General features: G+C 41.0%; 1 long non-coding RNA gene across 31 annotated transcripts in view; it reads left to right on the forward strand.

Annotated features, from left to right (window-relative positions):
- Positions 1 to 24,192, forward strand: part of LOC110397876 — a 295,332-nt gene that overhangs the window by 64,448 nt on the left and 206,692 nt on the right. For 2 of the 31 annotated variants that reach the window (XR_002438051.1, XR_002438052.1), the window contains exon 14: positions 271 to 813. The exons of the other annotated variants lie outside the window; for them this stretch is intronic. This is a non-coding gene — a long non-coding RNA (uncharacterized LOC110397876). Of the gene's footprint in view, positions 1 to 270; positions 814 to 24,192 lie in introns of those variants that run through there. 31 annotated transcript variants of the gene reach the window in all.

The raw sequence follows: 24,192 nt of genomic DNA on the forward strand, positions 1-24,192 counted from the left end.
TGAGGAACTTGTTGATTTAAAATGCCACTTGGAACTGTTTGATGCTCCCATGGCTCCAGAAGCTGATGCATGCAGTGAAATAGTAGATAGCGTGAAGCTTAAGATTCAACACTGAGGAGTGGAGACATGCCAGCTGGAGGTCCTGAGAACCCTGGTGGTTCCTTCCAGATGGAAATGGAGAGTTTTGACACGGGCTGGAGCAGAGTGGTGAGGGAACTGGAAGATGGAGAAAAAAACATATTTCTTTTATGAGTTTCTTTTTCTATACAGAAACAAATGAACAGGGAGAAGAGAGGGCTGAAGGTACGGCACACAACATGCTGCGTGGATAATGGCAAGTGAAAAAGCTAATCTGATCACCAACTGGCTGCAGTTCCCAGGGGAGCACAGAGATTAGGCAGTGACCAGCCATTGTATGCCATACCCTTTGTGATCCTGTGTATATCTTCAGTAATTGATTAACAGAGTTTGTGGTGGGTTTAGTTCTGCTTGCATAAATACAAGGCTTTCTCTTGTATCCTGGCCCAGAGTGGTTATAAGGCCAGCCATAGGGAAAAGCCTGTTTTTGAGTACTGAAACTTTTCGGATGCTGCATGTTTTGGAAAATCACCTACCTAGATGTCTGATTGGGAAACAAGTACTTGGGGAAGTCCGTGTGTGCTTAATGATTGAGTTTATATATTGATAGGGGGAGACAGTGTAAAATTGGGACATCAAAGGTTTGCAAATAATACTGTGACTTCTCTGTCTTGACTTTTGTTTTCCTCCTGGCCAAGCTCATTCTCCTAGCCAAAATCACTCAATATTAGCATCCCACCCGGGTTGTTGGAGTTAGCAAAGCTCTGGAGTTTCATTTTTTTCTGCCCGCCTGTCGAGCAGTCTGGACTCTTGGAGTGAATTCTTCTGCTTCTGCATGCAGGGCTTCTGAGAGACTGCCCGCACTGATGTGATGTCCCCATCCCCTGCTCCTATTACATGGGCATTCAGTTTAATAATTGTGTGAGGATGGCAGACCTGCTGCCAAAGCCCTGTGCATCCAAAGTCATTTGGTGAAGGAGTCCATTATGATCATGGCTCGCAGTGATAAATTCCCTGTGATGGTAGCAGCTCACAGCAGCCTCCTCTCATAATGGCATTCTGCTCTTGTTGGCAGGGATCCCTGGGCAGGAGGCACTGCCCTGAAATAGTGGAAATGATGAGAACAACAATAGCTAGACGAGTCTGGGTGATAGAAAAATTAGGAAGGAATTCTAATAAATTCTTGGGATCACTGCATATGCAGGAATTTGCAAAAGAGTTGCTGAATAGATGCCTTGATGTCAGTGGACTAACCAAACAGGGAGAGTTAACTCCTGTGATATGTATGTTGGCAGCCTGTAAACTCTGCTCTCTGATTTTTTTTTTCCCTTTTCTGCTCCATACTTTCCTTTTACTTTGGGTTTCTTAGTTGCTTTCAGAGGGTGCCAATGCAGCAGCTCCTGTTTGTCCCAGTGGGAACCCAGGACCAGTCCTTTCGTCTAAATGAATAAACTTTAGGAGAAGAGTGGGAGAGTTGGTATTCTGTGTTTTGATTATGCTTTTTGGTATAATTGGCATGAAAAGGGAAGAGGTGCATTTCTGTGCATGAGGGCACATACAAGCTTGTGGGAAGTCGGTTAAAGGGATGTTATACACCAGAATGGATGGAGGATTACTAGAGAATGGATGGAGGAAGGCTTTACAATTGATGGAGACCTCACTTTTCTTTGTCTCTCTCTTTATCTCGTTAAGCCAGTCAAATTGGCTCAGACTCTAGGACAGTAATCTGTTCAAATTTGTGCTGCCGGTTTTCCTGTTTACAGACAAGTGAACATGTAGATCACTGTAAGGCAAATAAATATGCAGCTTTAATTGTCAGGAAATGGTTAATACTGATGAACTCATTAGATATCAGTCATTTGTAGGGTGTTATGCAGTCTGCTTTCTGATTATTAATTTTTAATTGGCTGCTTATCTATTTGTACTTCCTAAGTGGTGGGGAGCCCCTGCCACAAACCTGGACCCTAAGCTGCAAAGTGCTGCTAAAAGGACAGCCACACTGCTGCGGAGCTGCCAATCTGGACTGGCTGACACAGGGAAAGTGAGAGTCAGTGGCTGCTTGCAGCAACCTGTGCCTGCACCAGCCTTAGAAAAGGTAATCTGATTCAGTGAAGAGAACGACTGAGTTCCTTGCTGCCTCGTCTCTGCAGGCTTGTTACCTGATCTCAGTGCAATGCACACGAGAGCTGAAGAATTAATCATCTCATCAGCTACTTTGTGTGTCTTTAAAGATTGTTCTGTGCATGGCTGTGGAGCAAAGCAGGCATGCTTTTTTGCTAACTAGTTTATTAAGTGAGGATTTTGTTTTTCACGGGGTTTTTTGCTAGTCCCTTGCTCCTTTTGTCACTTGCCCTTGGCTGCGGTATAACCATGAAACATTTACTGCAAAGCCATGAAGAATCCATATGTCCGTTTGATCTGTTAGGCCACCAAGAAGCCAGGGCTTGTGGGGTAGCATAAGGATATCTGAAGGTGACACATGCTGTCATTTGATGAACAGAGATGCAGAAGGGGATTCTGGCAGCCACTACCTTGGCCTTGACAACTTGTGATGGTGACCAGGTGGGGTGTGTTATCTTAATAGTCTGGAGCTCTTGTGAATTATTTGCTGATAGATGTAAACAGCTGTTATTCTTGGTAATGGAAAGCAATTAGAAACATCTGTACTCTTGGCGATGAGTAATGCCTCCCATCTTCACTGCTCCCAAGTGCCAATTGGAAATAACTACATCATCAGAATGGGGCTGGCAATTCTACACCGCATTATGGACTGATGATTAGTACTGAGCTGTGAAGAACAAGAGGTGAAGTGCAGTAGAATGAGCTTGTACCTGTGTTTGCTTGTTTGCTTCCTTTTTTTTTTTTTTTTGGAAAAAAGTAGAGGGAATTTGCTGTTTTTTCTGTAAAGAGGAACAAGGCACTCTGTACTTCCCTGTCAATCCACAGGTGACTGGATTTTTAGCAGCCTTGAATTGGTGGGTCTTCTGGAGCTGTAAGTCAAGACTAAGACATGATGGAATGCTACAGCTCCTGTCCAGCTTGTTCTGGTTAAACTGCATGTCCACCAGATGCCTCAGCAGACTGACTGTGGCTTGCCCACAGCTGACATGAAAATGTTCATTTGGTTGCACTTAAGTTTCCCATAGGAAAGGCAAAGAAAAGTAGAAGAGATTGAGATCCAGTGGTTGCTAGTATGGATGCTAAAAGAAATTCCTTCTTTTCAAGAGACTGTGGCAACAAATGCACCTCACTTTTGTCGGGTTTAGATGATGGGGTCTAAGCTAGCTTAAGAATTTGGAGCAGGATGCTGGATACCTCTGCGGTTTTTTGTTCTGTTGTGGCCCGTATTCTTCTATCAGGCCTACCTCAGGAACCTATAGCCAGGTTTTGGGTTTGTTTTGCTGGGACTGTATCTTTTCAAACGAGTTCATTGTCAGGAAAGCGTAGGCTTTTGTTATAGATGTCTCCGATCCCTTGTTGGTTCTTTAACAAGAACACGGGCATGAAATGCTTAGGTATCTTAGAAGGCACTTTTTGGGAAGGTGAGAAGGTTGGTGTAGTGTGTGGGAGATGTTTAAAAAGCAGGCGATGAGAAAGGAAACAGGGTGTTCCTACTCTAATTAGGAAGGTTGCGTTCTCTGCCCCATCAAGTCTCTAGGGAAGCTTTTGTAGGCATGTGCAGTGGCAAGATGTGATGGTTCTGGACAAATTGTGATAGGTAGTGGCTGCGTGACCTGCTGGTTCAAAGGAAAAAGGCTTATCTAGCTTGTTTCCAAGTACTAAGCGGCTGTGCAAATCCACGTGCAAGGGAAGGAGCAAACACTGGTTTATTTGTTTTTCTGTAATGGTAAAAGCAAGGACAGAACTGGGGAGGTGTTCTGTTCCTTCTCCAAATACTGCAGGCTTGATGTTTTTGAATGCTCATTGTGTATTTTAACTATTTTCCACTTCAGAATTAGGGGCTAGCTTGTAGTTTCATGTGAGGAGTTTCAGATGCTTGATAGGAAGAGCATTGTAATGTGGTCTGCAGACTGAGACACATGGCCTTTAGGAATCCCTGCTATTGAGGGCATTGTAGAGAATTTGCTTGTGATAGGTGGTACAGTACTGTGTAATAGTATGGCTGAAATTGAAGACTTTTAAAAGATTAATTTTGAGTTGGAATATTAAAAATTAAATAGAATGTTTTAGCATAATGACATAACTTTAAATCAACTAAAATGGCATTAATAATAATCATGTTAACTCTTTTCATTAGAATAAGAAATTTAACGCTAAATTATTAAGTGATCAAATTTATGAGGCATGAGTTAGTAAAGATTTTTTACCAGTGTAAATCATGTTGCTGGACGGAAGTCATGTCACTACTGCAAATCAGCAACTGTGTTAAGCTCTGGAGGGCATGAATAATGCAAACATGTTGGTGTTGTGATCATTGCCAGAATATGGCTGTTTGTGCTCAAGTGGGCTGTGCCTCACAGCTGTTCAATCAGTTCTTGTTGGTGGAGATGATGTCAGAAGCCAAATGATATATAAGGTTAGAACTTCCCTGCATTTCAACAGGTGTTTGTATGTGGAGCTTAACACTTGGTGAAAGGCCTTGGATTATAACGGATGAGGTCCTTTCAAATACCCCTGGAGCACTTGTGGTTTCTTAGCAGCAGTTGTCATGCTAGTATGAAGCGCTCTGTCTTCTTCCATACCAATCTTTGCATTAAATTTCCTGGTTCAAATTCTGTCACTGACTTCAGTGGCTGAGCAAAGAATTAATGTATAGGAGTTTAGGTTTTGCTGCTCAGAGATGACTTGAGACATAGCTTTAAAAGGTGCCCTTCTTTCCTCTGAAGAGAAAAATTCTGTGTGACCTCCGAGCTGCGGATGTGAAAAGATGGTGATGCTGTATTGACTTTGGCTTATCAAATACAGGTAGTGAAGAGATTTTATTCAAAGCTACCCTGACAGTTTGGGTGGTCAGTTTTAAATTATTTGAGATTTCAAGTCTGGTGGTTAAGGAGTTTCCTAGCTTTTACTCTTTCAGGCAATAGGATTGAAGTTCATTTTTGTCTTGTATACTTCTTCCATTATGCAGAATGCAGGACATCACGCTATTGCAAATTGGAATACATGGGGCCTATGGATGTAGCAATGAGAACTAATTTTAAAGTAATTTCTTATGAGGTTAATGTCAGTAAAGTTTCTTGTGCAGAGAAGCTTTTATGTCTGTTCAGTGACCAATGGAATGTATTCTTGTAGTGAATTGGCACTTAACTAAAGTCAACCTAGAAGACTAGTCTTTGTAAGAAAACAAACCAGTTTCATAACAGCTTAATGAGGCTCCTGAATCAGTAAATGTCTCACTTGGTTGTCTCAGGGCTGAATGGGTGGTATTAACCCAAAATGCAGGCTACTTTAATGTAAAAATCTTTCCCTTTCAAGCTTTATATGTATTTTTTTTCTTGGTAATTTCATTGGCTCAAGGGAAAAAAGCAACATGAAACAGAACAGACTCTGGAGCCTATATTGAGAGAGGGCGGTAACCCTTTCACAGTGTAAGATTTTCTTTCTCTTAGGAAGGATTGTTGACAATGCTCCTAAATTATTTGTGATGAAGAAGAGTGACTGCAGAAGCTGGTATGAGAAAAGTTGACAGAATTAAGTCTGCAGTACATTTCTTTTCTACTTTGGTTTTATCATTTGCAGCATCTTCATTGTTTAAAAACAAATTTTAAAAGGGTACAGTTTTTTGTTGTTGTTCCTTATTTACAAATATGGCTTTAATTCCTCATAAAATCACTCAGTTGCTCTTAATATATTAATTTGCTAAGTCAGTTCTATGCATCTCTATCTCACAGGACTTGTTTAGTCAGAGACTAGCAGCTCAGCTTTTTTCCAGTAATGTCTATGCAGGAATCACATAGTGTTATATATCCTTCTTGTAACTTAATGTGCAACTGTGAATAATTCCTTAAACGTCATTATTTTTTAAAAGCATTTACATTAGAAGAATTTAGAAATTGATATTGTGTAGCTCTTACCTGAACTTCAGACATCTAGGAATGTTAAATGTTTAAAAAAAAAAAAAAAGGAACAGAAATGTAAGTTCTGTTTCTGTTATGTGACTTGAGGAAGCAGGACTTATGTGAGAGAGGGAGGAACAACACCAAGCATTGTGGTATTCCCAATGGTCAACCATTGTGGCAACCCTGGGATTTGCATAACTGTGCTGAAGTTGGTGAATATGCTCATCCTTGTTGACAATGCAACACTGATCTGTTGTAGTGTTGGCTATTGCAATTGAACCTTTGGAAATTTAAACTTGTGTACGTCTTAATTTTTCTTTGTTTATCTTTCAGTACGATGATAGTGCATTGTTTCGTAGTTTGCACATGGTTAAAAATATCCTTGTTTAAAAAAATTCTGGGTTTTTCTTGGCACAGAATGGATCCCATCACTTCTAAAACTGTAGTGTGAAAGTTCAGAAGAAGTATTAGCATGGATGAAAATCTTCCAAACACGCAGCTGAAGAGGAGGCTCATCTTTACTTGTCAGTGGAGCAGTAGGCAGCTTTTCCTTTTCTTGGCACATTGGGTCATTGTTACGGGCTGTGTGGGTTCGTTCTTCTCTGCACCCTGGAAATAAGGGGAAGCAGAGAAGTAATTACAGATAAGGGAGAAAATATGTGATAACATTCTGTGGAGACATTTCTTTCTTTAGCTGGTTTCAGGAGTAAGTTCAGGAATCTATATTCAGGAATCTATTCAGGAATACAAGTATAGATGTTAGAACATAGATGGGGTGAAAATATGGATGCAGTAAATCTGGATGCTCCAGATCCTGATGAAGGGACTAAAAGGTGTTATTTTGGCTTTGGGGGGGCAGGGGGGAGGTTCATCTTCTTTTGAAAAAAAAGAGACCTTAAGATTTTGTAGTCTTTTGATGCTTTAAAGGTAGGTTGGTGGCTGTCTAGATTTTATCCATGATAAATTCCAGTGGGAGCTAGCAAAATGAGATGGTTTTGTGTGAATGTTTCCTAAACAAGCTTCCCTCCCCATGAAAAAGATGAAGTGTTGTTGGGCCTTTGGGCATCTCAGCAGCAGCCCATTAATATTCTGGTACTGGTCCACAAGGTGCCTCAGGTGATAATGTCAGCGTGCAGTGATGTGCATTAGTATTGGTTTGAGGGAATAGCACAATTTTACTAAATCTGTTCAGCTATCCCAAGTATTGTTTTTTGATCAGTGCTACTGCAATAGCCTGTGAACTACCTGCAGCTGGATGAAGGATTACGATGAGCTCTGATTGCTGTATTTTACTTTACAGATGTCATAAAAGACATTCTTCAAACCTATTCATTCCCACAATGCTGCTTTTCCAGATGGGAATTACAGGGCAAGATTCAGAGAAATCTGCTTCTATCTTACTTAACAGAAAAGGATATTACAGTAACCTTTCCTAATCCTTTCATTTCAGGTTTGATTTACCTGCTATACTTTGATCAGAAATCTCTGTAGTTTTACAGGATTAGATATTTTCATGTCCAGTTCTAGAATGACTGTAGTTTATAAGATGTTCTATGGTTATTATATTTTGAAATCTAGGATTAACCTGTGATTCTTGATTAAAAAGATACTGTATGAAGACTGGGTGGGTGTTTAAACTCTCCTAGCTGTCTGCGCCTCTCCTCGCTTGGAAGAAACTAAAAAAAAAATGAACTGGCAGTATGCTAACAGAGCAGAGAAATTAGGAAATACAAAAGGTATTATTTATTACTATTTCTGATTCATAGTTTGCAAATTCTATTCAGTAAGAAAGTTTCCTTTTAAACTGAATGCTTGACAGCAAACAGATCCTTATTCATCCTCTTTGAATATCATAAGGCAGCAATACTGAATCAATATGTATATGTAGTTTTGTTGAGGATGGGATCAGCTGCCTCAGGTTTTACTGCGTCCAATATGGAATAGAAAACTCTTGGTAGAGGCCTGAGCTTCATCAGGTTCAGCAAACAGTACCAAAAAGAGCTGAGTTCTTGCAGGCCACTTCATTTATTTCACCTTGGTGCAAAGATTCAGGAAATTCAGTTCTTAAACCACATATAAACAGCAGATGGGATGAGGGGCCCTATTGGATACCACTGAAAGGTTCTCTGGGGGTCAAGGTGTGCAAATGCCTGGCTGCCTGCCCTGCAGGACAGTTGAGATTGTAGCTTGGAGTGCGCTTAGGTAGAAGGAGTACTTCAAGAAGACAAATATGCTGTGCAGTACCTATATATGATCTTATATACATATGTTCTTCTATGTATCTTAAAACATAACTATCCATATTGAACACAAAGTTGTCTTCAACCTAGTACAGAGGTATTTGGACAACCATATGCATGTCTTTACACATAAGAAAAAAACAACTTTAAAAAAAATCTTTATCAAAAGTCTTTATTCTTTTCTCTGCCCCATCTCTGAGCAGGAAGAGAAGCAGTAGTGCAGATCTATGTAGTTTAAGACCAATGAAAGGTCCAGCCTTGTTCAGGGAGGAATTCTTTGTAACCAGAACAAAGGGTAGCCCTGCCTTCAAGGTCAAATCACTGTTTAGCTGTAAGAAAGGTGAATTATGTGGTGGTTGGCTCTTTGAGAAGATGGGAACTAGTGGGTGGCTTTCCCATAATGACTCACATCTCACAGACATTGTCTGGATAGTGACGTCAACCACGCATGAAGTGGTCTTCTTGTGGAAGCTGAATCATAGAATCATTAAAGCTGGAGAAGACCACTAAGATCACCTAGTCCAACCATCAAGGGAAATAGGAAGGAATCTTTCCATGTTGTGGGGAGAAAAAAGGTCCCATGAAATATGTGAGAAGAGAATGGAAGTTGATGGGCGTCTTGCAGCTATGTGTTGTGTCAAATGGTGTAGTCCTGGCTGAATTGGAGCTCTGTATGCAAAATAAGGCCAGAATTTCCAAATGGCAATAATGAAGCAGTTTAGCTCTCTTGCTTGGGAAATCACTATCAGTATTGTATGCTCTCAGGAAAGATTAGCAAAGCTGAGGAATCTCCAGGTTGATAAATAGGAAGATTAGGGAGGAACAGTGGGAAAGCTACTTAGTACTCAAGTCTTTGCCTTGAGAGCCAAAAGAAAAGCTTTTAACTAAGCGCATTTGGAATGAACAAGCCCGAATTGCAAGAAAAGATGGCATAAGGAGGGAAGATGACAGCTGGAACCCAAAGGAGCTTTTAGTTGCTTCTACTTGCTCTTGATGGGAACTTAACAGGAAATAATACCAGGAAGAGACAGCTAGTGGGGCTCTGTAATTTGGGCTGCTTTTGTAAGTGAGACAATGTGGCATATTATGATTCTATGACAGAAGGCTATAGTAGCTTATGATTCTATGGCAGAAGGCTATAGTAGCTAGAAGTAGAAAGAGATGAAACCTTCAAGGTAACCATATCTGTGCTATGCTGTTAGCCATGGGCAGTAAATCATGCAGTGTCATAGATTTGGCAAGAGAAGTGTTCATTTGTAATTTCTTGGTCATTGCTGACTTAATAGAAACACTGCTTAAGCCTAATGAAATCTGTAGAAGGCTGTACAGTGAACTGGATGCTGTAGAAGCAACAAGAAAGACAGTGTTGGCAGAAATATAGGTAGAGACTTAAAGTATGTTGCCACTGTTTGTAGCATGGGAACACAAAACTGAACAAGTTTTTTTGCCTAGTATTGCATTGAGAGTACTGTAAAGAAGCTCAGTTAAGCTCCTCTTCGTTTTTTTTTTTGATGTTCAGAATTGTCATAAAACTTTGTCTTTTATATCTGGGGGTGTGTGTGCACATAAAAGCTCCTCTGTGACACACAGGCAGCTTGCTAGTCTGTGTTCAACTATGTTCGTACTCCATCTTCTATTTACAGAGATAGTTTGGTTGAAAGCAAGTGTAGAGATGAGGCTTGTTCATGCCTGTGAAAAGTGGCCTTGCTGTTCATATGATGTCTCTTTTCAGAGTGTTGTAGTTATTGCAGTTGGATGGCTAGCAGATAAGGTAAAAAAAAAAGTAGCTGATGTGATACGTGAGAGTTTTGTGGTATGGGTTTTGTGTGACTCCATAGCGTGTCTCGTTCTGATATAGAAGCTTAACTGAGCATTGCTTAATCAGACAAAACAACCAGCTGTTATTGTTTGTGAGGCATGATTGTGGCTTCTCTGCTTGCATTCAACTGTTTTTACTGTCCAGGTGTCTCACTCGGGTGTCTTTGAGCCCTCTTGGTTTTTGTGTTCTCTGAATGGTTGAAATCTCTGGCAGGATTGGCCATGGAGAGCACTTCCATATTTGCAGAGTACTGTGCATACGTGCTGTGAAATATTGCAGTTCTAGAGAGAAACATGCAGTTCTCAGCTTATGTCAAGGGGCCTGCCCATGGACTTGTAACTTGGCATCATAGATGACATGCATTAATTCATCTATGTGGATTCTTGCAACTCTTGCAATGTCTTTCCAGAACTGTACAAATGGAAGGTCTGTTTCCCCTTGAACTATTTCTGAAGAATTTCATGAAGCTGAGACAAACTTCTTGATTGCAAGAGGAGTTTGTGCAACCTGGAGAAGCCACACTTCTACTCTCCCAACCAGTGTACCATCAGTCCCCAGGGGACTCCTGGGCTTTGTGCTGGTGCTTGGTTTGTTGCCTTGCTGAAGGATGTGCTCAAACTCTTGGATGTCACTGATGATGTATTACAGGTGCTGGTTACAGCTGACATAATGTGATAGGCCAGTGAGATCAAGCACTAACAGCGTAGCCAGGAGTTAGTTTTCTTAGTAAGTCTTAACTTGTTCTATAAAGGCCTGCTTTTTAACTTGTTGATTTAGCATCACCAGTGATCCATGGACATCTGTATACGGCAAGGTGATAAAATGAATGCCTCTAAGGTTTCATATATTGTGTGCATTCATGAAGTAATACAGCAGAAGCATAGGAATATTATACTGAGTTATATGGTAGTCCTGTATCATCTTGCTGATAGTGAGCAGAATGAATATTCCGAAGGAAATAAAGGATCCTAGAATGGACTGATAGAAGATGAGTAATAAACAGCACAAGTGTCTTGGATGCATGATGGTATATACAAAGCTATTTGTAAACATTAAGTCTTGCTAATGGCAACTGATAGAATAATAATGTGCAATTGTCCTAATTTTATTTTCAAAAATACCAATGTTGAGTACAATGAGTTTGAGGGATAAGCAATAGGAAGTATGAAAAGAGATTTTGATCTTGAATTTTGATAGGGTTCCCTTATGGTTTTAGTGAGTGTCATCTTCCTCTTGTACAAAGCGTTCAATTTATTTGGTCAGAATTCTGTAAATGACAGTCTAATTACAGGAAAAAGGTGATCCAAGCCCTTTTCAGCAAACCTGTGATTGTTTAAAGCGTGCGTATGTGGCTCCACATATAGAACAGCTTCCATACCTAAGTACTTTTAGTATACTTTTCTGTTTTCTTTTATCTGCACTGATAAGATTGTCTCCTGCAACAGCAAGTGTTTTATCCAACTATCCAAAATAGCAGACTGGCTTTTCACATTTGCAGTAGTCTCTGCCTAGAACTTGGCATGGGGCTGTTCCCATTATTTGTTCCAGTGCTCATTACCTTTCTTTTTTTATTGCTGAAATGTTTCCGTCTCTTATTTATCTTTTCTGTGTTCCACAGTCTTATCTAGATTTTACTAATCCAAATGATTTGGTATTATCTGCACAGGTCATCACCTCATTTCTCAGCTTCTTTCCTAAATCATGACTAACAACTGTAAATAACCTTGGTTTTAGCATCTTGGGGCACCTCCTTGTTAATCTTCTGCCATTATATTAATTGACCATTTGATCCTAATCTCTACCCAGCCCCTCCCTTTTCTCCTCTGTCTAACTTGCAGCCAAAATGTCTGTGCACAACTGCTTAATTCTCCTGGAAGGTCTTGTTGGGAACTTGGAGGCTTTTTGCAAGTCCAAAATAAGATGTCATTGCATGGCAGTTTATCAAAATAGAGGATAGAGCTATGATCTGGCATGGTTTTCAGTAGCCTGTCCAGGTTTACTGATGATTCACTGTGCTGCTGTGAATGCTGCTCATGTGCAGTCCTCCCAGCGACCTGTTGGCTGCTCCAGAGTGGAGGGCTGAAGTGGGGAAAGAACTGGGGGCAGTGGATGTGGTTGGGACTGGAGGGCAAAGAATCAGAGGAAGAAGTGAGCTTTGTCGTAAGCTTGTGCAGTGTTTCTGCCAGCCAGACACAAAGCCTTCTCAGAAACAAAAGGAGAAGTAGAAATAGATTTAAGGCATGTCAGACAAATAAAATAATTTTACACTTGAGATTGTCTGAGTGGATCAGATTCTCTTCTGTCATTCTCTTTAGCCATTTTGGTACCATACAGATTAAAAAAAAAAAAAATAGCTTTGCCCATTCTGTGTTTTACAATAGCTGTATATTTTGAAAATGGAATGAAAAGTTTGCATCTTTTTTTTTTCTTCTCCCTCTCAGCACCAATACGATAGTTCATGTTTTAAAGGCTAGAATTCGCATAGGTAAATATATATCTCTTTGGCATTTCAATTTTCCCCATGGAAATCTTGCTGTGAAGGAATTCTGGGAGCTTCTTCCATCATTGCACCTTTATGAAAGCAGCTGTTGTATCAGTGCTGCATATTCTGTTGCTGATCATGAGGCAGAGGGATATTATGGGAGGCTGAAAGGCAACATAAGCATGGCTCTTTCTATGCTCTTCTTATTCAAGTGAGAATTACTGATAAAATATGTCAACTAGGGGTGATTACTCACATCTGATGATTGTACAGTTTGGGACTGTTTCTTATTTAAGCAATGCTTTGCTGTGTACATGAATCCCATGTGACAAAACCATTCTGAAGGCCAGTATGCTTTTCTTTCATCAAGGCACTGCTCAATTCCATCTTGCATCCATGTTTAAAACATAAAATTTCCCCCTCCCACCCCGAAAGGGAGGTGATAGAGATGGAGCTTCTTACTGCTACAGGACAAAAGCAGAGTTGACATGACTTTTAGCGAATTAGTGAATTAAATCGGACTAAATGCTATGTGTAGGGGCCAGATTCTTTTTCACTGGTGTAACTGCACTACCCATGTGCCAAAAATAAGGTTTAGGACCTATGTTTGTCTGACCCTATACTCTGTGTAGATGATCCCATTATTATTTCAAACGAAGAGGTCAAGATAAAGTTGATCATTAAACAAGGGACTCTGAATCTTTTTTTTCATACTGCTGCATCCTAATGAGCAGCTTGATGTTTGTAGATGGTTCTTGGTGGATATAGCACTACAGTAAAGTTGTCCTTTCTGCTCTGGGGTGGTTGAGGGGTTTTTAGAAACAATAGATAGATGCAAAGATGGGAGACAGATGGATAGACCAAAAGACAGGATCAGATGCTAGATGAGTTACAGTTGTAGCCTTAATGCATGTGCTGTCTTAATGCTGCAATATTAGCACAGCATCAGATTCCCTCTGCATCTGCCCCCCTTCCTCCAACCGTGCCGATTTATATGAAAATTAAGATTACAAATTAAAACCAGGCTATCCTGGAGTTTTCCAGTTCATCAGCCATCCAATAAAAATGATGTCGAGCCTGTATGCATAATTCCCAGAAGATTACTTTGTCCTTACAGCTAAGCTCTGTCCCTGATATAAAAGATCTCTATCCAGTTTTATTGAAATAAAGAACTAACATCATAATCCCAATATTGAGGTATAATCTTCATTATCTCCTGACCCTCTTGAGATTTTTTTTTCTACCACCCCCATTCTATTCTGCTTCAGATTTATTTCATTTATAATCCCTATGTGTTTACCTTTATTCAGATAGGATTATAAACCAAATAAATAAAAAACCTCTCCCCCCACCCCCCCGCCCCGAACAGCGAACCATTCAGTTCAGTCATAATTCTCTAATGTGTTAGGCTGAGCTATTCGATATTTGGGCTCAGTTCTTGCTTATTCTACAGTTCCTGTAACTCCTTAGCAGCACTGCCAAAGAGCTCTTCTAAAAGAAACGTGTCTCCCAAGCAATGTCGTGGGTACTCTCCTGTTTGCATTTGCTCCTGCTTCGATCTCCCTTTGCTTGCAGGCATGGCATGAAGAGGACATAGTATAAAGCTGATGGGTGGTTGAAGATAAGATGGTTGGTACACTTGCTAAGTGTACCTTCTCTATTCCACTTTACTCATATTTTATTACTGTGTTGAGTGCAAGTCAAAGAAAAGGAATCATCCAGTATGGTTGACTGGATGGTGACTGGGGCAAAACCTATTCAGATGACTCCTTTTATTTTCAAATATAGGGATTCTGTTGGTATCTGATGTCAGGGTCAAGTGTTGCATTGGAGGATCAATGCAAAATCTGAAGGGCTTCTGGAGACTGAACTTGTTAATGATGAGAAGTCTTAAGGAAGCCTCTTTGCTCTGTATGAACACTGGAAGTTCTTAGTTCAAATTGGGAAGAGAGGAACCTAATGAATATGAAAGTGCAAGTGGGGAAAGGTGATGGTTTGGTGTTCAGTTTGGCTTTATTGATGTTTTGTGATTGCTGACAGAAAGAACAGAGGTTTTGTCTTGTAGAAGATCTGCCTCTGGGTTTGTGGAATTGTTTCTTAGTAACAGCTGAAGAATTTTAAGTATGGCTTGCAGTGAGTTGTTTGAGCATTTAAGCTGAGATTTCTCAGATGTGTGTGAGAAAGCTAAATATGCAAGTCTGCTTGACTAACCAACCATTGTAGCATCCTTTAAAAAGCAAAGGACTAATTTCCTGCACTTCCTTTTGGTGTTTCTGGTCATCTAAAATATCCAAATAACCAAGCATCTTTCCCTGAGCACAAAGATACTTTTGCACATCTAATGTATGAGGCAGGAAGTCCTAGTTTGGAATGTCACTGGTAGAGCACTCACCAAGCTCACTAGTGTTAGATTATTCCAGTGAGTTTCAACATAGGAAATGTGTGTTGTACAGCTTCTTGGCAGGCTGGAAGTCAGAGACAATTCATTTCAATGGTGTTTCTTTAAGCACGTAAATCTCGAGTGACTGATACTGCTGATGCTTAAAGTGGAGCATCAAGGAGCAGACCAGGCATGTGAATGCACTTGTCTCTGAGCAACAACACCAGAAGTAAGAAAACAGTGTAAACAAACAAAGCAAGTTGGCGCTGGCAGTTGTTAGCAGAGGAGTATGGCTTCTGAAAATCAGTAACGTGGCATGACTCGTAATGCATAATGTCTTGGGAGCAAATAAAATTTCTTCCTGGTTGGAAATACATTTAGACCAAAGTATCTTTTTGCATCTCAAGAACACCAAAGTAGGGATCGAATTGGAAATGTGAAAAGATTTGGATGTGTTAGCAAGTAGCAGAGGAAAAAGACAATCAGGGAATGAAAATGGTCAGGAGTTATTAGGGGAGAGATTCTGAAATTCAGCAGGAAAAGATTTTCGGTGTGTATGATGAAAATGCAGAGCTTGCCCCCCCCACAAATTTAATAACTGCCTCTAAGTTGACTGGGGGACAAAGTCCATGTTAGCCTTGGAAGATTGTTCAGGTATCTCTGAAATCTCATGTAGGCTCCTCATGGGGTTCACACTCTGGATATAACAAGGCTGTGGATTTTAATCTAAGGCAGCAGTATTAATAGAGTACAGTGGTCTAGTCACGGGACTACTGTTATTCCAGATGGTACAATTCATTCAGTGGGTGATCTAATGGAGCAGCAAGAGCGTGCCAGTCAGTTTCCCTAGTGAAAAAAGGCATTACAGTAGTTGTCTGGCTGAGGATGATGTGTATACATAGTAACAGTAGGATGTAGTATGGGAAAACAGGCTTTGTTTCCTCCTCACTGTGCTGCTGGCTTTCCCAGTGGCCTTGGTGTTGCCCCTAGTTTTTTTCCAACTTGTATGAAATGAGGTTGGAAGTGCTGCAGTTCAGTGAGAACTTAGAGAATCCAAGGGGAAAATTATGGAGAAATAAGCATGCTTGACATACAAGGAGAGAATATAGTCTGCTACAGAGAGAAATCATGTTGCATTACTGAAATTGCTGTGATTCTTGTCCTGGAGTACAGTAAGTATTTACTTACCAAGAAATCACCCAGGTAAGCTGAGGTTATTCGTTCTGTGTCTCCATCTGCTAAGCTGATAACACAGAGACATATTGACAAGGGCTCAAGGAAAACATGAAATATTTCATCAGTAAGATTATGCCACACAGAGACAGATGTTGGGAAGCCATAACATTTAAAAATAAAGAGATAAACACATGCTCGCAGGAGGAACAGAAAGATTATTATTTTTTTTTACTCATGGGCTGTGTGGGAGGAGGGAGGGAAGAACAAGGAGGTGGAAGAGATTGTGCTCTACTACAACAAGAGGTCATTGCCTGAAGGCCAACTGAGGGGTAAATCCCGTTGTGTTAAGATAGGCAGATTTATGGGAGTAAGGGAGTAAAGTGAGTTTAGCTGGCTTTTTAACCTGTCTATTCTGTGTGCTGACTATGGTGTGGTAAGGGGCATTCTGTTTTCTATTCTCTAGTTGTAAGACCACCTTTGAACTAGTCAGGTGAGCAGGGTCAAGAATGGTTGGACTTCACAATGGAACAGGGACCCTACTGTCTGATGGAAGATCTTTTCCATGCTACAGGTAGTTTGTGGGTCTGATTGTGTTATATGCAGGCATGTGTGTTTATGGCTTTTGACTTGCTTATAGGAGCTGTTGTATGCAACAAATGCACTGCCAACTTCTTCCTTCAGAATGATTTTATTAGCTAGGAAGACAACTGTGGAAAAATCTTTTCTGGAAGCATCCATCTTTTTAATACAAAACTGTACTTCTGTGTGTGTATAGAAACTACTGACTCCCAGCCTGAACCACTGATTGAGCACCTGGAGGAAAGACCCAGTCAGCCCTGGAAGCACAGGTGAAGGCAATTCACTGTGTGACTGGAAGGGGTGGAGCCTGGCTCCACTGCTCTTAGGCCTCATTTAAGGGCTGACTGCCACTGAGGAAGGATCTCTTTCTGGAGATCCCTCCTTGGTGGAAGCTTTCCCTGCAAACCCAGAATCTTCTGATATGGGTGAGCGATCTACTTGCCTTCCCTTGTAGCACTGTGCTGTCATGCCAGTTCTTCCATCTCTTTTGTAATGCCTTTTCCGTTGTGTTGGTCCTTCTGATTCTTACAGTGTGTAAGAAAGAATTGTTTTTCAGTGAGGATATCTGATATAAGAGCGTGCTCTATAGATACAGATATGACCTTGCTTCTCCGACCTCGGGGAGATGTGATGCTGACACAGCAATAGCACAAAGCAACAGTTAATGTAAATGTAACCGTGTCATTGTGGTGCTCTTTAGTGGCTCTCCCTGCTCCTTGCTGTAATGCTGACCATAAAGAAACGGTAAGTTCCTAAGAGTCATCTTTTGAGCATGTGGTGTTTTATACACACAAGCTGTTTGACAGCAGATGTAAGCATTTAAAGTGATACATTGGGCCATAATTTGCTTGTCAAGGTGTGATGCATTCCACTGCAGGTTGCAGGGGATTAATGAATTCAGAGTCAATAAATTGGAAACTTTCACTTGAAATACTTGGGCATGGATGCAGTCATGAAAGGTAGGAGGTGTGCAGCCAGACTACTGGTTTGTAATACTGTAATGGTGGAATAGTATTTGCTGTTCCAGTGGCTGCAGCATGTGGAACTGTTCAGAGGTAGGAATGCACTTGTATTTGTATGAAATGCAGAAAAGGGGAAAAGAAATTCCCAGTAATGTGTGAACAATTATGTTTTCACAGATGAAGTTAGGCCTTTAAGGTCTTTCTGCTGCAGGCCTGCTTGATCTTGTTCCTTGTCAAGTTGCATTCTCTCTCTTAGTATTCGTTGATGGCCTCTTCTTCCTCTTTAAGGCTTCTTCTATCAGCTGCATTACCTGTTAGCATACAGTTCATATTTTCTTCATTCCCCATTTTTAATGTACATTCAGCCTAATCCTTCTGACTTCACTTATTTATAATGCCACATAGCAGTGTTTAGCCTTACGGAATACTTATTACAGTGCTAGCATATGATGAGATTTGCTACACTACCAACCTTGCTAAGGTTTTCTCCTTTTATGTTTCCTATTACTTGGGATCCCTTCTGCTGACATGTTTGGAAACTCTAGCTTGCTTTTTTCACTCAGGAGGTTCTGGATGAATTGCAGCTGATTCCCAAACATCCCACTGCTTCAGGATTTCCTGTGGATGTCTGAATAGCACATAAGTCCTGGAGTCAGAAAATGGCTCTTGCTCAGCCTCTCAGGTTATTTTGGTGAAAGAATCTGTATAGGAGTGATTAAGTAAGGTGTGTGCCTTGCCCTTGTAGGGATGGGCTTGTTTGGAAGGTAGATGAGTGGGATCTACAGGTGAAACTTATAACTGAAGCAAGACAGTGATGAAGCCTTCCCCTTACAGGCAGGGGATGCTGGTCTTGCTTTCAGGGCTTGTCCCAGTGATCCCTTGGTTGACTGAGGGGAGTGTGAGGTAGCTCAGCTTATCCCTCAGCCAAGTACAAAGAGTTTCACTGATACACCCCCAAAGAGGGATACTTCTTAACTTTCTCACTTTGCTGATAATGTGATGGATGGCAGTGCCGGGGATGACTGTGAACACTGTATAACCTCTCAGGTTCCCTAAAGGTGATATACATCATGTGCAAATGTTGCCATCTGCGGAAGGCTCCTTTACTAAGAATTTCCAACTCTGCTTTAAGTGGGAAGCTGGTATGACAAAGTGATGGTGTCACTTTGCAACTGGCCCTTGAAAGACTGTCCATTCACTTCAGTAACCATCTGTATGGTCCTGTGTACCTGCTGGAATATTTGTTGTGTTAGACTGTAATAGGGAAAGGAAATAAATCTTTGCACAAAATCCAAAAATTACAAGTTCAAAATCCTTCTGCAAAGTTGTTCCCCCTTGGCCAGAGCAAAGATAAGCTTTGAACCAGCTTCAGCACCAGCTGAAGGTGTAAGGTGGGCAGAAGCTTGAAATGGAAACATTACAAGGATTAGTTTATATGGATCTTTTTCCTTCTCAGCGTGAAAATAAGCCTTATGTTTGCCTGTAATTAATCAATTGACATAGCAGGTGGAAATAGCAAATTACATACCTGGTTACTAGCAGCAGTAGCTTAAAAGAATTGAAACATCAAGAATAGGCACTTGAAATAACAAATTCTGAGGTTGTGTCAAGGTCAGTTGCCAGGTGTGATATGAGGGATGCATAAGTAGGAGTTGACAATACATTATCCTCTTAATTATCATTGTGTGGTTATATAGTAGCTCTTGCTTAGTTCATCGCCTTCCATTTCACCAGCCTAACTACTTGAGGCTCCTGCAGAGGGGAGAAAGGAGGGTAGAGATTTCTTGGCTTGAGGTTGTCAGTGTAGACTGAGTCTGGATTAACCCCTTGAGCTTAAGGAGTTTTAACTAAAATGAGCTACTTGTATTTGAGATGTGACTTCTATGTGGTCAGCCCATAGACAGCTCTTTGTCTCATTATGCAGTCTTATTGTACCAAGTACCTCCAAAGGTAGTAGGAAGACCACTAAAAAGGTATATCAAAATGCCAAAGGCCAGTTCCCTGAATTTCTCCCTTTTCTTTCTTAGAAAGGCAGGGAAGAATTGCAGAAGGCACAGTAAAGGCAATGTCAAACTGGGACAGGGTAAGGAAAACATGAGTACAATAAGGGACAGGAATGCCCATCTTGTGAGATGAGGCAGGAAGGGACCAGCCTGGTTAAACTTGTGTGCTGAGAGCTATCTAGGAGTATGTTCAGGCCAAAAGTTGTTTAATCTGAGAGGCAGAATGGGCACAAAAAGTAAAGTGTATGAGCTACTCACAAGTGAATTTGCTGGAATTTGGAAGACAGATTCTGATTTTGTTTTAAAACTTGATCTCAAGCTTCCAACAGGAGGTGTAAGGATGAAAAATGTAAATAGTATTAAGTACATTCATTGCAAAGAATAGCAAGGATCAGTCGGGCCTCTAATAGCTTTAGGTGGGACTGTAGGCTTTCTGATGTCCTATTTTGTGTTTTAAATTTGTTCTCTTGGGATTATTCTTTGAACAGGATGGTAAGCAAAAGTCATAAAAACATAGAATTGTTTGAGTAGGAAGGTACCCTTAAAGGCTAATCCAGTCCAACTCCCCTGCAATGAGCAGGGACCCCTACAGCTAGATCAGGTGCTTAGAGCTCCTGCAGTCTGGCTGTGAATGTCTCCAGGGGTGGGGCACAGAATCATAGAATGGCCTGGGTTGAAAAGGACCTCAAAGATCATCTAGTCTCAACCACCCTGCTGAGGGCAGGGTCGCCAACCACTAGACCAGGCTGCCCGGAGCCATGTCCAGCCTGGCCTTGAATACCTCCAGGGCATCCACCACTTCTCTGGGCAACCTGTCCTAGTACCTCATCACCCTCTTGAGCGGGGGGAAAAAAAAAATAAAAATAAAAAAACAAAACATACAAAAAAACCCAACAAAAAACAAAACAAACATAAACCCTCTTCCTTATGTCCAGTGTAAATCTCTCTCGTGACCCAGGTGCAACACCTTGCACTTGGGTTTCTTGAACCTCGTGAGGTTCACCAGGGCTCGCTGCTCGAGCCTGTCTGTGTCAATGTACTCAGCAGTATATTTTTAGAGCAAAAATTAGAGAAACTGGACAGTTGTTCTGGGAGATCTTCACCAATGAGCGTTCAAAATCCATATACCTCCTCCCCCTTAGCAGTGTTAAAATTACTGCAGCTGTTTGAAATATACAGCTTCTGGCATATCTAGGGTAAGGTTATAGTTGGAACTTAACCAAATTGTCAGTTTGTAACTTAGTTGTGTATTTCTTAGTATCATTCTCCTTCCAATTAGTTGTCTGGCAAAAGGAAGAGCAGTCTATTTCAGTGAGTGCTTGTGTAAATATTTAGCAACTTGTTTAGAGGACAACTCTAGGAGAAGGGGGAGCCAGCTTTAGGCAAGCAGCCCAGCCCTTAGTGATCTGCACTCCTCTGCAGCAGGTGTGTTGCTGCTGGCTCTACCAGCTGCAGATTCCCTGTCTTAAGCAAGTTGTCAGCTCATTGATGTGGGATCTTTAAACTGACCTGACTGCACTGCTCAGCTGAACCAGATCAGGTGAGTGTTTTGACACCTCCCTCATCAAAGAAAGCTATTTTTGATGATTAAGTTCCATTTTTCAACTGAGTACCAAATAGTCTTCTCCCTGACTTGTGATATTGCCATTCGTCCTGCCTTGTTTTTACGTCTCCAAGCAAATCTGGATGATTGCTTTCAGACTGAAGATCCATTGAGTATTAGAAAAGTTCTTCCATGTCTTGGCTGTTTGCACTTAAGTGCTTGTAATGGCTCTTCCAACATGGATGACTAGACTGCTTTCTTCACCAAGTCTTAGTTTTTCCAGCTGAAGTATGAGCTAATTTTATAATGTTCTGATGATCTGGATGGGAAGCAAAATTGGTACATGAGGCTGGTAATATCAAGGATAATTGAAATTGTGGGAAATGTATATTATATATATATGAACTTGATACAGAGGTACATCTCTAACAAACTTGTTTCTTATATAAAAGGTATTCAAACAGTATAGAAGGAAGACTTTTGCTGTAACATTGCTAGAGGAAAATTAAATACAGGACTTAAGAAATAGCCTTTCAAAAGATATTTCAAAAACACTAATAAACTGACTGCTATTTTAAACCCTAATATTTGGATTAAATGGAGTTGTTTATGGGATGAATTCTTAGAGATGATGCTGTAAGGAATGTTGTTCTTAGCTTTTTTTTTCTTCCTAGAAGTCTCAGAAGCTGTTCAGAGCATACTTCGTAGGCTTTGGTAGTATGGTTTGCCTCCAGAGTTGGTGCTGGATAATGGACACCCCTGTTAGTTGTGTGCATATAGAACTCCTCTTTTCTTCTGATCATAATTGAATGAAGACCCATTTGGAACAGAGTGGGCAGTTCTGGCTTAAACAGATAACACTGAAGATATAACATTCAGTGGAATTGCTTTTCTTACAAATTTGTACATTTTATTTATACTAAAGAAGCATTAATTGCCCATGGAGCCAGTGACACAGATGGAAAAGTTTAAAAAGGACGGACTTCATCTGTCTTTGGTTCTTCCTATTATTTTAGGCTTCCTCCTCCAGGTGTAGATTTTGTAGGCTGAAGGATTCTGTTCTTGCCACACAGATGTGCTCTCTTATAATTCAGGTCTCTCAGAGGTGATCACATGGGGCAACTGGAGGCCTTAAAACTCATGGCTGAAAGCCCTGAACTCTCCCAAAAAGTGCTGGGGTTGCTGCAGGTGCTGTCTGGCTTTGGTTTTCCAAGAACATGTACACAATACAAAATGCTGAGCACCCTCACTTCCTCAGGCCTCATAAATGATGCTTAAATTGCGAACAATTTTGGCAAGAAAGGTGAAGCATGAAGACTTAAAATGCTGGATTCAAGCTCAATGGAGGGAGAATCTGTACCTGATGCTTAAAGGTGAGTTTTCTGTGAATGGAAAGAAGTACTACTGAATAGTCTGTAGGAGCTACTACTGCAGCTTGTATGCAGCTGAGTTTTGAGGCTTAAGGCCTTGAAGGCAGGCAGAAAACAAGAAGCATGGGTTAACTTGGTTCCCTGCCTTCTGTTTTTTATATCATGAGACATGACAGAATGGAACATAACATGAAAAAGTTCCTGGGGAAAAGGAGCAGTAGCTTCAGAGTAAGGCATTTAATTAAGCTACTCAAGTGAAACTCAGCCCTTTCCAGGATCTGCGTGTGTATGCTGAGAACCCCAGGGACTGTGAGTTGCAGTGTTCCTTATTTAGTGAATGTGCACGCCAGGAACCAATACGAGTTTGTCTGTGCTTCTGTTCTGTCCCACTGCACTGCCTTCTTCAGTGTGACTGTCTGAAATAGCTACCACTGCTTTGAGCAGGCTCTGTTTTGGCCAAATGCAACCTGTATTTATATACAGGAATTAATGCCCAATCAAAGGTGTTCAAGCAGTAAGCAAAGTTTTACTGGATTTTTTTGTTTGTTTGTTTAACTTTAAGGGAAGTTGGTTCTGTTGCAGCTTGCTAAAACACTTGGAGAGACTTCTTTCCCTGTTCACGAAGCTGACACTGTTCACTGGTATGCAGCTTGGGTGGGATTTGAGTCTTTGCTTCTCAGAAGTTAGTTACCAATCTCTCTAGTTTGTACCAAGCTCTTGGGAATGCAGCTATCAACCATAAAGTTTACGGCAGCTGCTTTATAAGCTTTATGCCTTCCTCTAACTTAATTAACCATGGTATTTTTTCCATCAGTGACAAGTGTCAGTGTACAGTATGTGTGTATTCCTAGAAATAAAGTAGACTTGTTGCTTGTTCTCCTTTACCTGACTCCTTCTGCCTGAAAATTATGTCTGAGGTCATAATAGAGGCATTCTGAGCCCCAGGACAAAATATTCAAGCTGCAGGGAGGATTTTCAAAACATCAGCATGAGACATGTGAGTGGCTTTGCTTTTTAGTTTGCATCTCATAAGAAACCTGAAATCTTTATCTGTGCATGGGCAGAAATGACTCCAAAGTGTATGTCTTTCTATAAATAGAGAAAATGTGAAGTAGCTGCAGGAATTACCCACTTGTTATGTGCTGGGTTAACCTGGTGCTGAACCATTCATGCGGAAGTTGTTTGCAGAGCACGTGGGGCTGGCATGTCAGCTGCTGTAACGCGATTCTGTGCTCCTGACCCAATCGCATTAAGCCCAGGAGTGTGTTGTTGAACAAGAACTGGGTTGTGGATTTTTATGGCTACAGAATGTGACAGTCTTTCCCACCTTTTCCTGACCGCTTCTCCAGAAAAACACTGTTAAATATATTTGTGGCATTCATCACTTCACACGTGTAATGCCTCGGGCAACAACCTGGTGTAATAGGGGAAAAAAACACAGGGCTGTGTTTGGGAGGAGCAGGGAGGAACACAGGATGAGGCTGTCAGGGCTCTCCTGCAATGGAGTTACGTCCAGGAAGTGATACTCTGCAAATCTTGC

Source organism: Numida meleagris, chromosome 4 (assembly GCF_002078875.1).
Source record: "Numida meleagris isolate 19003 breed g44 Domestic line chromosome 4, NumMel1.0, whole genome shotgun sequence".
NCBI classification, from domain to species: Eukaryota; Metazoa; Chordata; class Aves; order Galliformes; family Numididae; genus Numida; species Numida meleagris.